Below are 9,772 nucleotides of genomic sequence, written 5' to 3' on the forward strand. Positions count from 1 at the left end.
ATGGACATGAGATCTCTTGTTATATTTTCTCTCTCATACACACAGAGAGTTTTGCCTGCTCTGTGACAACACCTGCGTTTCTTAATTAAAATCTATTAAAGTCAAAGGTTTTACAAGGCTGTCCAGACTACCTTAAAGACCAGAGGTTCCAGCTGAGGTAGACAAAGATCAAGGCAGCTGTAGGAGAAGAAACAAATAGTTCGAACTTTGGATCCACAGATGGTTATGCCTGCCAACTGTTATGAGCCAATGAATATCTGGCCTATCATTTGTCATATTTATTGCAGTACATAATGCTGTAATTTCTCATGGCATAGTTATTTATCTTGCTGTGTTCTCTGAACAGCTAAAACTGTAGCCATGTTGGAACATTCCTCTACCTTCCGGGTGGTTTCATCTTTAAAAAGCAGCAATGCAAATTGGCACAGTCCCCCTCCCCCCATCCAAGGACTGGAATTATGAATGTTGTAAAAACAATGAGTTGGAATTTTATGGAAAATTCTGACAATTGAAGCTAAGCTCCAAGTCTTGCTCCTATGTATTTGTCACAGAGCCTGGAGGGAGCAGAAGCTCTCCATTGTAGCTCATGCCTTCTCAGAGGTGATGGCTGGTCTCCTGAAGTGGCAGCTACTGGCGTAGGGAGGACCATATCTGGAAGCCTTTCTGAGGTGTGCAGAGAGCCCTGTGATTTTGCAGTAAGGCAATGGGCTCTGGCACTAGTGAGTGAGGGTGTGAGGAAGAAGATACTAGGTCATTGATTTCTGACAGCCATCTGGGGCACTGTGACGTCAGAAGGAGCAGCAGGAACACCTGTCTCTACTGGCACCTCCGTTACTGGCAGTGGTGAGTCAGTGAATAGAGGCCACATGATGCCTAGCGACAGAAGGTGTGACTCACAGGTGGGCAGAAAGCATCTTTAGGGTACCGTTGCTCCTCTCCACATGGAAGTGTCCATAATGAATCATTGTGTCCAAGTGGGGTTTGGAGTGGGGCCAATTTTAGTGCACATTGGAGCTTCCATGAATGGCAGATGTGAAAATGTAGGTGCTTCTCATCCATACAGGATTAGTTACATTAGTTCCTGAGGTGTGAAAACTCACACTTTGTGATAAGCTACTCTGCTGTTTTTGATAATGGGGCTATTGGTCACTCAGACCTCTGCAGAGCCTATCAAATGTAACCTCTGCCATTGGTTTTCCTCACAATGGCTTTAATCAGAAATGTTAACAATGATTATTCCTAAGAGTCCTGAGACCTCTTGCCTTTTCCCTTCAAGGTTGTGGTGCAGCTCCAAGGCATTCAGCAGAAGAGAAGAGACACAATGATGTCATTGTCATTAGTAGGGCTAATGTTAAGATGTGAGGTCTAAGATGCCACAAACCTTAACCCATGCCTTATAAACATTTTAGTCTCATCTCTTACCACCTACAATTCCTGAATATTCCCTCCTGCCTCAGGACTCTGCACAGCCAAGACTCACATAGGCAAGGAAACTCTAAAAATGTAGTTCTGAAAGTATGCTTTTTAAATACACTTTTCTTCATGGAGAATTAAAAAGGGTGGTGTCTGTGGAGGCTCTAAAGCTGGTTGAGGATCAACCACTTGGGTTTAAAAGGCGGTGCTCAAGGATAGAAAGAATGGGTACATGGCTTAGTACAAACACAATACATACAAGAACCTTCAAGAAGAGGGGAAGGTTAAAGCTCAGAAAGAATAGACATTTTCAAAAAATGTCAAAGAGGACAAGAGGCTTTTAAAGTTATCAACAGTGCTTAGTGCTTGCAGTGGTAGTGCAAGGTCAATGAACAGCAGCAAAAAAGCCACTCTTTCCAGTCCTTTTGCATCTACCTCCTAGGTTAGGCAGAATGTCGGACCAGGAAGGGTGGAAGAGCAACTGATAAGAGAGCTAGGAGGCCAAGATATAGAAGAAAAGCATCAGAGAGCACTGTCCAGATTTTCAGGTCTCGTCACCTATATCTAGTTCCTATGGAGACATGAATCACTGTGACAGCCCTAGAGGGAGCAGAGACAACAGGGAAAATACTAGAAGACCTAAATGGGGTAACTGTGTCCATTTTTAAGAAGGGAGGGTACATTATTAAAGACATGATTTATGTAGATTTGAAAAGGGAAACAAAGTTGGGAATGAGGGCCACAGTTACAGAGCTAAGGGAGGCCAGTGACGAAGACTAAACTGAATTTGGTTAAATGTGTTAACGAGAGCAACATAGCAGGTGACAGGCAAGAGTTCAGTATGGGCAATCTGCACAAAGAACAAAGGTCTTTAGCACAAAGCAGCGATTCTTTTTTTTAGGTATTAGTGATAGATGGGAGGACAGACTGTGGTTCTCCTGAAATCCTTCCATGCAGATCTCTCCCACCCTCTAAAATACAGCCAGCTTTTAGAAGTGCCCTTCTAGAATATCACTTCACTCTTTGTCCTTTCTCCCTTTTTGTGTCTCTGACAACCTAACTTGAACTGAGAAATTGGGTGTAACAGTTATTTATACTGGGAAGACCATTGAGAAGAAGCTATGGAAGCTCTGGTTACCACCTGCTTGTTGGAAAGGTAGCTGAGAGAGGATCTGATAAATGTTTGCTTCCTGGTCACCTTGGGCAAGCTAACGGCTCTGCCTCTTGGTTTTCTCATCTTGGGAATGGGAACAATAACAAGTTGGCAATCAGTTCTCTCTCCTCTCCACCTTCTCTGCTCTCTCCCTGTTTTCTTGGGTCTCTTCTTGGGTTTTCCATTTATTCTGTTTTTGACTTATTACACAGCATATTTTATCAGGTTCACAGGATTTGTTTCTTGACCACTGTATATAAATAGCAGACTCTTAGACCACTGAAATGTGATAAGTAATGAGAAGAAAGCAGAAATTCAATCAGAGCGTGTTAGGTCTAATTGTCTGCTGTTTATAGTGTTGTAGTAATCTCAAGGTGCCCTCCTACTTGCTGCATTTCCTCTCAGCAGCTTGCATCCCACATGGTGTAACTGAAAGATACTGACTGAAAGGAAATGCAGGTTCTAGCAGGAGATTTGCCACTAATTAACAATGGGATTTTGGACAAACCATTTTACATCTGGCTCTGTTTCCTCATCAGCACAGTAAATGGGTTGACCTACATTATCTCCCAGGTCTTTTCAAACTCCAGAATTTTAAAAGATCTAAGATTTCAAGCCAAAGACTATATTATGGAATGAAGTGACAGTGTGCATAACTGCAAGTTGATTAGGGAAATGGCATAGAATTTATCTCTTAAATTGGCTTTCATCATAATAAATTACAGAGTAAAGATATGGAGAAGAGAGATACATTTTCTAAGTGTTCAAGGAAGCATAGCTTATTTCAAACAATGGTTTCTGAAAATAACCTTCCATCTTTGCCCTTATATTTTGCCTAATGGATGGCATAAAATGTGTACTCAGCCTGAATAGTGGCTTTCATTCAATTTTAAGTCATCCTATCATGTGTACTGCTGCTTCCCATGTTAGCTGACATTGCAGGATGTAGTGCAATGCAGAGTGAAAAGTTAGAAATGTGACATGGTGTGTCAGAAACAGTGCTTGCTTTTTGCAGATTAGTTATCATTTAAAGGCTGGTATTTAGAACCATCTTTAGATAATTCAATAGCTTTACATCTCTGGTAGGAGGGATGTCAACCTGAGTTAAATATTTATGCTTATCAGACATGATGGGACAAGATGACATTAAACAGTTGAAAGAAAGTATCCGTAATGCGTTTTTTTTTTTTTTTTTTTTTTTTAACATCAAGCATATCTTTAAGGAGCTTAGGAATTGCTTGGATTGATATACTGCAACCATGAATTCAAGGAGGAAAAAAACATAATTGTCACAGACTGCCATCCAGGAACAACCCAGATATTTCCCATTGCTGTCCTTTGTCTTGATACATCACAGTCTCTTGTGACAGCAAAATTTCTAATTTTGACTGAAGTCAATCTTGTGAAGAAAAAAGTGTCTTAAAGCAACTAGTACTTATTCATTCATTTGTCCTCTGAGTTGACTTAGGCTCACTTATCTGTAGGTACAATGGAGTCACATTATCAGTAACATCCCAAACTTTATAGGCTCTCACTGTCACCTGCTTAAGCCAGAGGCCGCACCCCCCTGAAATGGCAATTGCGAGGATTCCCACCTGTGCCTGCAAGATGCCCAGCCATCATATAGCTGGTCTGCTCTCCGGTCAGGTACTGCAGCCAGCCCTCACGAGGGATGATATAGAGCCCTCTCAGTGACCAGACTCAAGGTGGTCTGTGACAAAGTGGCAGATGAGACCTCTCTCCCACTCGGTGTTGGAATGGTTTAGGATGTACAACCATGGCACTGCTGGGCCTCTGTCATTGTGGAGTTTTATAAAACATGACAATGGGGTTTTAGCTAGAATACTCTTTCCTCCTGGATACCACATGGGCATCCAGAGGGAGGGAACAGACAGAGGGGAGTGCCTGGGCATGGTCCTGTCCTTGGCAACCAACTTATTGCTTTGGGATCATTTTTATTTTCTCAGGATGACTTTATTTGGGAAGTTCTTCATCCCCTGAAACAAATAAACTTCTGTCCCCTGAAACAAATAAACTTCTGTCAGGTCCTCCTTACCTGTTTGCTTGAGAAGTTCAGACAGAATTTTCTGAAATACGGTAGCAGCATGGGCTCACATTGGGGTCCCTGACACTGCTCATTCAGTAAGCACTTGCCAAGCATATTCTAGGTGTAAAGGGCTTTCTTTCTCTTCTATTTCTCTCTTCTCTAAAGAGATTTTTTTATTTGGAAAATTGGTTTGAATTGAAGAATTGACATTTAGGACTCCTCATGACTTAGACTATGAAGCCATTTTTTAAAGAAAACACAATTAGAAAAGAGATATACTTTTGGAACATGGGTTTCTCCAGCCAGTGCCTTTATATGTACAGAAGGCTATTGTTAAGCAACTTTGATTTAACTGGCTGATCAGATATCTTTGCAGAGAAGCAGAAATAATTAGAAAAGTGCAGATGTATTTAAACTCCAGAATAAGCCAAAAATGGATAATCTAACTTTTCCCCGAGTATTTGAGTGGGTCTATGTCTGTACAGGGAAAGCATGTTTGGGCTGTTTCAGAATTGTCTGCATTCTTATCGATATTTATCTTAGAATCTGAACATTATTCAGTGGCTTATTTTTCATATATATTCTGGTGCAAAATTATTTCAGTGCATTGCATAATATCACATTTTGCATGAATAAAGTGTGAGACAATAGTTATTCCTGCATGTATATTGCTATTGAAGTTACTTGAATTAAAAAAGAAAAAAAGATCTTTGTATACATAGGCTTTCATAAATTGCATGTAACCAGTAATGGATTACAATGTTGATTTAGACATGACTAGGCACTAACATGTTTTTTATAATTACTCATATGATATTCTCAGTTTTAATAAAGAATGACTCTTGACATACAGATGGCCAATAGACATATGAAAAGATGCTCAATGTCACTAATCATCAGAGAAATGCAACTTAAAACCACAATGAGATATCACCTCACACCCGTCAGAATGGTTATCATCAATAAACCCACAAATGACAAGTGTTGGTGAGGATGTGGAGAAACGGAACCCTCGTGGACTGTTGGTGGGAGTCCAGCTGGGTACAGTTACTGTTTAAAACTGTATGGATGATCCTCAAAAAATTAAAAATAGAACTGCCTATGACCCAGCAAGTCCTCTTCTGGGCATATCTTAGAAGAAACCTAAAACAATAATTCAAAATAAATATGCATCCCTGGACTTCTGGCCAAAATGGAGGCTTCGACAGACACGCTGCATCTCCCTCCACAACTAAGAAGGAATACAACTACCTCACAACTAGAGACAACCAGAAGTTCCAGAAAATCAAGCTGCATAGAAGTCCAACAAGCAAAGATATAAAGAAGAAATACTCATCCAGACAGGTAGGAGGGGTGGAGCCAGGTGGAGTGAATGCAGTGTGGCGGCGGCAGCAGTGGTGGCTGCAGCAGCAATGGCAGCAGCAGGCCTGAGGAAAGCGCAGTCGCACATTTTAAAAAGTCGGGAGGAACACCTGGGGAGCACTCCCAGCACCAGACCAGACTATGCAGCTATGCATCTCATGGTTCCAGTGCTGGGGAAAATAAAGTCTCATTGCTTCTGACTGTGAAAACCGGGGCGGGGGGGGGTTGGGGCAGAGAAAGAAACAGCTGGTCTCTCAGCAGAGTCCACTTGTTTAAAGGGCCCCCACGGTCCTTGAACGTCTAAAGACTCACTCACTCTGGAAATGACAGCCAGGGCAACAACTAGAGAGGTGCCAGTCCCATACAGAAGTGGGATAAGTGTCTGGAAAAGGGGCAAGTGCTGAGGAAGTGGCATTGTTCCCTCTCAGACCCCTCCCCACCATAGAGCACCACAATGTGGTGAAATGGGTCACCCATACTGATGAATACCTAAGGTTCTGCCCCTTACAACATAACAGGTGTGACAGTTCTGCCTAAGACAGAGGCAAACAAACACGGGAGCCTGTCAAGATGAGAAGGCAGAGAGGTACGGCCCAAAAGGAGAAACAGATCAAGATTCCAGTGGAAGAACTAAGAGTCGAGGAGACAGCCAACCTAACAGATGTAGAGTTCAAAACACTGGTGATAAAGATGCTCACAGGCTTTAAAGATATGCTTAAGTACGGCAAACACATAAGGGGAGAAGTGAAGGCTATGCTAAGTGAAACGAAGAAAAATGCACACAAAACCAATAGTGAAGGGAAGGAAACCAGGGTTCAAATCAATGAGTTGGGAGATAAGGAAGAAAAAAAGAGTCAACCAGTACAGAATGAGGAACCAAGAATTGAAAAAAATGAGGAGAGGCTTAGGAACCTCTGGGACAACTTTAAATATACCGACATCTAAATCATAGGGATGCGAGAAGGAGAAGAGGAAAAGCAAGTCATTGAAAGCTTAAATAAAACAATAATGAAGGAAAATTTGCAGAATTTGGTAAAGGAAATAGACATACAAGTCCAGGAAGCACAGACAGTCCCAAACAAACTAGACCGAAGGAGGACCACAGCAAAACACATCATAATTAAAATGACAAAGTTTCAAGATAAAGAAAGAATCTTAAAAGCAGCAAGAGAAAAGAAGAGAGTTACCTACAAAGGAGTTCCTATAAGACTGTCAGCTGATTTCTCAAAAGAAACTTTGCAGGCAAGAAGGGACTGGCAAGAAGTATTCAATGTGATGAAAAGCAAGGACCTACAACCAAGATTACTCTATCCAATGAAGCTATCATTTAGAATGGAAGGGCAGATCAAGTGTTCCCAGACAAGATAAAGCTAAAGAAATTCATCATTACCAAGCCATTGTTATATGAAATGTCAAAGGTACTTACTTAAGAAAAAGAAGGTCAAAATTATGAACATTAAAATGACAACAAACTCACAACTATCAACAACTGAATCTAAAAAATAAAAACAAAACCCAACTAAGCAAACCAGAATAGAAACAGAAGCATAGGTATGGGGATCATTTGGAGGGTTATCAGCTGGGAGTGGAGAGGAGGAGAAATGGGGATATGGTCAGCGACTAAGAAGCATAATTGGTTGATACAAAATAGACAGGGGGAAGTTAAGAATAATATAGGAAAGGAAAGGGTGAAGCCAAAGAACTTACATGCACAACCCATGGACATGAACTAAGGGAGGTGGGATTGCTGAAGGGAAGTGGGGTACTGGGCAGAGGGGAGCAAAGGGAAAATAAATGGAGCTACTGTAACAAGATAATTAATAAATTATACTAAAAAAAAAAAGAAATATGCATCTCTATGTTCCTTGCAGTGTTATTCACAACAGTCTAGCTATGGAAGCAACTCAAGTGCCCATCAAAAGATGAGTAGGTAAAAAAGTGTGTTACATTTACATGATGGAGTATTACTTGTCTATAAAAAATGAAAGCTTACCATTTGCAACAGTATGGATGGATCTAGAAGGTATTGTGCTGATTGAAATAAATCAGTCAGACAGACAAATACCACATGATTTTACTTATATGTGGAATCTAAAAACAGTATTAAAGAACAATCAAAACAGAAACAGACTCATAGATACAAAGAACAGGCTTATGGTTGCCAGAGGGGAAGGATTTTGGGGGACTGGTGAAGAAGGTAAAGGGATTGAGAAGTACAGATTGGTGTTATGAAGTAGTACATTATAGTAAAAATAGTAAATAATATTGTAGTAACTATATATAGTGCCAGTTGGGTATTAGAAATATCAGGGGGAACACTTAGTAAAATATATGATTGTCTAACCACTATGCTCTATACCTGAAACTAATACACAATAATATTGAATGTAACTGTAAGTGAAAAAAATTAAAAGAAAAATTTTCAAGAATGCGTCTTGTCAAAGTGTGTCCTGCAATACATGGCAGTTCTTTATGCTAATGGAAAAATATTACTACCCTTCATATTTGGAAATGATAATATTGACAAAGGTATGTAAGAATGTATCTATAAGATCAATATATGATCAATAGTCCACTTCACACAGAGTGAAAAATACTGTAGTCACTATTGACAGTCTCATATTTTTTGTAGTTTTGTCTTAAAGTTGGGGGGGTTCTATATAAAAATCAGTGTATAGACTCAGGTAATCAGTCAAGAAATAGTCTAGTGAATATACATGTACATGTAGCACATTGATCTTTCCTCTTATCAAACCTTTCTTCCAAAAAAAAAAAAAAAAAAAAAAAAAGGATGTGCTGCCCCTGATTGCTGTGAAGTGTGTGGTTGACTTAAAATGTGCTTCTCTCTTGTTTCTTCCTCCCATTGTATTTCTCCTTGGCTTTTTAAGCTGCTTGGGTTTATCTGTTATCTCCCAAAACATTAAACTTAGTCAAGTTTTGTTGGATGGCATTGCCATTCTATATTAGGTCCATGCCTTGGCAATGTCTACTGTGGTCCAGTATTAACATTCACTATGCACATTCCACAGCCCAGCACTGAGCTGTGTTCTGGGGAGACAGAGATAAAGAGTCTCTTACAGTTCAGTGAGGGTGTCAGGAAAACTTCTCTGTTGAGTTTACCTGCCCAGTCTGCATTCTCTCCAGTCATTTTTGGGGGCCTTATTTTTGCTTTGGGGAAACATTCCTCATAGACACAGTTATGCTGGGTTGCCAATCAAGACCAAGGGATGTGCCTCAGACCAATCTATGCCATTGAGACTTCCAAGGGGAAAGAACCCTGAGCAGAGGAACTGAAAGCCTATAAATCCGGCTAGGTCATTCACCCTGATGGTGGCGCCCTGAGATATCACCCATTTGTTCCTGCTACCACAATATCTGATGTTGCTCAAGCCTGTGCCCTTTGTCAAACTTGGTTCTTCATCATTTCCTTCCACTCTATAAACTATCTCATATCCTTCCCATATTTTTTTCTCCAGATTACATAAGTTTGTTCTTGCTGCTTTGTTACCAGTGAACTACAACCCATGTAGAAACAGGTGAAATGCCATAATTCAAAACAGCAATTTTTTTCAGAAAACGTAATTCAAAGTATTGATTTGACTTTTAAGACATGTTTGTAAGTTTGCTGAGGCAACAGCAACATGCGATGATTATAGTAGTTTCAGGTTTTCCATCTGACAACCCTTAGGTTTTGAAGTAGTGGCTTCAGTACAACAAAGGCTTCCCTGCCGGCTTCCTTATTTTAGTGTTCATTATGTCACTTTCTAGTGAATGATACGGTTTTGTAAAAGTCTAGT

This window comes from Furipterus horrens, unplaced genomic scaffold, assembly GCF_987537825.1.
Source record: "Furipterus horrens unplaced genomic scaffold, mFurHor1.1.pri manual_scaffold_1, whole genome shotgun sequence".
In the NCBI taxonomy this organism is placed as follows: Eukaryota; Metazoa; Chordata; class Mammalia; order Chiroptera; family Furipteridae; genus Furipterus; species Furipterus horrens.